At 35.2% G+C, this 4,126-nt stretch overlaps 1 non-coding gene across 1 annotated transcript; it reads right to left on the reverse strand.

Moving 5' to 3' along the window:
- Positions 1-1,141: 1,141 nt before the first annotated feature.
- Positions 1,142-1,214, reverse strand: trnar-ccg. Its single transcript has one exon. It is a non-coding gene; the product is annotated as a tRNA-Arg (tRNA).
- Between the last annotated feature and the right edge of the window lie 2,912 nt (positions 1,215-4,126).

Here is a 4,126-nt window from a genome sequence, read left to right on the forward strand (position 1 = left end):
AATAATGGCTGCATTCCATTTAGGTGGTGCCCTGCTATTGTGCATGCTGGGTCACCAGCACACCTGAATGTGACAGAGTTGCCATTCATGTCATTAGCTGGAGCTGTGCCTTTCTGCTTTGACATGTCAGAATGTCCTGAAGAGATATTTTCCCATTGTAATCCAGTGGTTGAAAGTAACTAAGTACATGTACTCAGGTACTGTATTTAAGTACAATTATCTGCAGCTTTATACTTGCATTCCACTACAATTCAGAGGGAAATATTGTACTTTTTATTCAATGACTTTGCAGATTCACATTAAAAATACAAAAAATAAACAACAAATTGATTATGCTGCAATATTATAGATTAAGAAAAAAACTTTATTGATCTCTCGGGGGGAGCAGCTTTCAATACAATGCACTCCAATATAACATAATCACTAATTACAGGCTTAAAAATTACCCTAGATTTTAACCAACAATAGGATGTGTTGAAGGGCTTAAGAGTTGAATTGCATTAGTACAGTAGCAGTACAACACTGCATTTTTCACTTAGTGTCTGAGCAAAATCTGTAATGGACCAAAACATTGCAAACAAATAAAGTCACCATGGGAGCGTTATCTCTGTACAGATTCTTCTTTCGCTGTTCACTTGGGGAATTTAAGCCATTTCTGTCTAAGTATGAAGTCTACCACCAGAGTGCGACTCCATCACCTTCCCTCCCCAGTTGGCTGCAGTGCGTCACCACAGACAGTTGTTGCTCATGGATGCTTTAACAGCCCTGCAGTAATGAAATCTGAGTGCCTGCCTGTTGTGGCAGGATGACCTCACCTTGAACAGCCAACCTGCTGCAGCCAAATGAGTATAATGAGGTGTCTGTCATGGTTGTATGGACGTAAGTTGTTGAGTTAGAGTTAAGAGTTCTTGGAAAGGCAGCATGAAAAAAGCCAATTTTATCTGACACAATAACAACTTGATAAATAATTATTGGAAAAGCTATTATATTTTTCTCATTGATTTTCTGTTTTCTGATAGTATCAGTACAAATACATTATCTGCAGATTACATTTTATACCATGCAACATTTAAGCACAATTTATCAAACTGACTGCTGTTTTCGTTAGGTTTCCCCAGGGTAAAGACACCTCAGGAGGAAACAACCCAGGTGGGACTTGAACCCACAATCCCCAGCTCCGGAGGCTGATGCCTTATCCATTAGGCCACTGGGTCAAGCACAAGATTGAACTCCTATTACAATTCACAGAAATCCTCTGTGTGGTAAATACAGTAAATATATTAGGGAAGATTATTCAGTTTTCTTGTAATCCCAAGAAATGTAATATGACAGATAAAAGAAAGTCCATGAAAAAGCAATTTTTTGTCTCCACACACCAAATAATTACTCAGTGATCTGAACATAGCAAGGGATCGAAACATAGGAAAACAATGCTTTTCACTATATATCGAGAGCACAAAAAACATAATTACAATTCTGCCTGGGCTTAAACATGTCCAAGTTAAAATTATGCTTTTGTCTGTAAATATAAAATATAAAAATGTTGTGCTGCTCTTCAAGGAGAGAGGCTTTAGTCTCCAAATTCATTAGGAAATACAAAAATGCAAAAATAGTGTGTATAGAAAAAAGGGAATGCCTGTGATTCAGAGAGGGAATAATGAATGCAGTATTAGGGCAAAAATAATGTTTTGTTTTATCAATCTGAGTCAGACCTGTAAAGACAGGCTTGTTTTTTTTTTTAACTTTTCTCTTTAAAATTTTCATTTTAGATTTAATAGAGAAAACGTTCTCGCTCTCTCTCTTTATTTCTCTCTCTTTCTCTCTCTGACTCACACACCACCCTGGGAGCTCCACTGATATTGTCTGGGAGAGTTAACTCAGTCAGACCAGACCGTGTTGTTGTGCGACATCCATCACATCCATCAGCACCCGTACCGCCCAGACTCCTCATTTTCCACTCAGGTATAATTTTTCATGACCACCTTTTGCTGAATTTGATTTCTTAAATGCAGAAGGAGTGACATGATACAGTACAGTATGCAGTCTGTCTGTTTGTCTGTTTGGTCAACAACTTTATTGTAGACTGTAATGGAGATTAACCTTGTTGCATGGGATAAATTAAGTAATTAGAGAATGTTAATGTAAAATTTCTAATTCATTATTGTACTTAATAATTGCAGTAATGACCTCATAACTACAGTAAAAGTAACATAACATAATCTAACATAAAAATATAATATATAATTGTTGTCTGAGTCTGAATCTTAGTGTGACTTTAAACCAACGCTGGCAATTACTCACCACTTCCCCGTATAAATATCAACTTATTTATTCTTAATTGGGGTGACAGTGATCCTCTCTGCAACATTTATTAATATCCTCCACATTTAACCATGTTATCAAGTCTGAAAGTCAAGTAAACTTCACTGTTTGAAATGTGTATTGTCTTCGTATTTAGACCTCTTCAAATCAGGTTCATTTCATAAATATAGTTCATCACAATTAAACTTCATGTAATTACATTTTGCATACTGTTTTACAAGCTGTTACTTATGTTAGTGAGAAAAAAATTAGTTCACACAAAATCCAGTGACTGGAAAAATGTATCCAACCAGGTTGTTAACCTGCTCTCAGTGGTGGACTGCAAAAGTGAAATCTTTCTAGGAAGTCTTTTCAGCTCGTAAATAAACAACATAAACAACACAACAGGAATCGTAACATGGATAGAAAGCAGAAATTTATATTTAAGTTATAATACCTGTCGAGTTTTTGTAATGTTTATTTACATATGTATATATATATATATATATATATACTATGTATATATTACATATTTTTTTATTACATATTTTGCTTCTTTCTTCCTCTCTGCCACACACGTAGTCCCCCTTACCCCCATCCCAACTTTCAAATACACGCTCACATTACCCACACCTATCCTACTAATTTCTACTTCCTCATCATTACATACATAATTGTAATCATTGTTTTTGTCTTATTGTATGTTTGTATTATTGTAATATAATATTATTCTTGTCTACCCGTTAAGTCTATCTTGTATATCTTCTATGTCAATATGAATATGTCACCAATTTACTATATATATTATGTACAGTGGCCCAATAAGGAATGCACCTGTTTTAATTTGACAAAAAATAATAGAAAAGAAAAATAAGAAAAGAGAGAAAGAAAGCTAATTAATTTTTTTTATTATCATTTGATTGACCAAGAAATATATCAATTTATTCAACAAATAAGGTAGGTGGCAGAAGGTTTATCTTAAATTCATGATAAGAATGAGCCACTACTACTACTGTTGAGCCACTGCAGCGACATTATGGATGTAAGTAAGTAAGTAAGTAACAAACGGGAGCGCGGACATCTTTGCTGTCCCGACACCCTCTTCCTCCCCGAGGCAGCCAATCAAGCAGCGAGGAGGACGGGAGGACAGCGCTGATTGCTGCCTCCACAGGAAGCTTCATCCAGAAGGTCCAACATGTTACCCATCATCCTCCCGCTGCGCCAGTAGAGCCGAGATCATATAATAATATACTATAGTATATAATATATGTCTAATATTTAATTAACGAACATATATATATATATGTCTATTTGGAGCATAGATCAGGGGAAGACTGTGACCTTTTGGGACACTTAATAATTAATTCATCTGCCTGCCCATGTTGCATGGACAGCTCATGGCAGTCACATAGTTATAAATCCAACAAAAAGGTGATAGGGCCTTTTGTGTGGCTGGCTCCCCGGGACTGTGGACCATTACCCTTCAGATATTAGACACGTCCCTCATTTTCTCACCTTTAAATCTAGATTAAAAACTCACCTCTATCCTAGTTTCCTAGTTCCCCTAATCCCTTTTATTTCTTGTGTCTTGTGTGTCTGTGTTGTAGGTTTCCTGTCCTGTTTTGGTTTTAACATTCATTTATTTATTTATTATTTATTATTTATTTATTATTTATTATTTATTATTATTTTTTTTCACATTTGTTTATTTTCCAAATTTGTTTTATTTTATTGAATGCTTGACTTTTTATTATTTTATTATTTCTGTACATCACTATTGTCAGCTTGATAGCCTGGCTGTTTAAATAGCTGCTTTATAAATAAA

The sequence above is a fragment of the Morone saxatilis genome, unplaced genomic scaffold, assembly GCF_004916995.1.
Source record: "Morone saxatilis isolate NCDOM2014 unplaced genomic scaffold, NCSU_SB_2.0 Contig19, whole genome shotgun sequence".
NCBI lineage: Eukaryota > Metazoa > Chordata > Actinopteri > Moronidae > Morone > Morone saxatilis.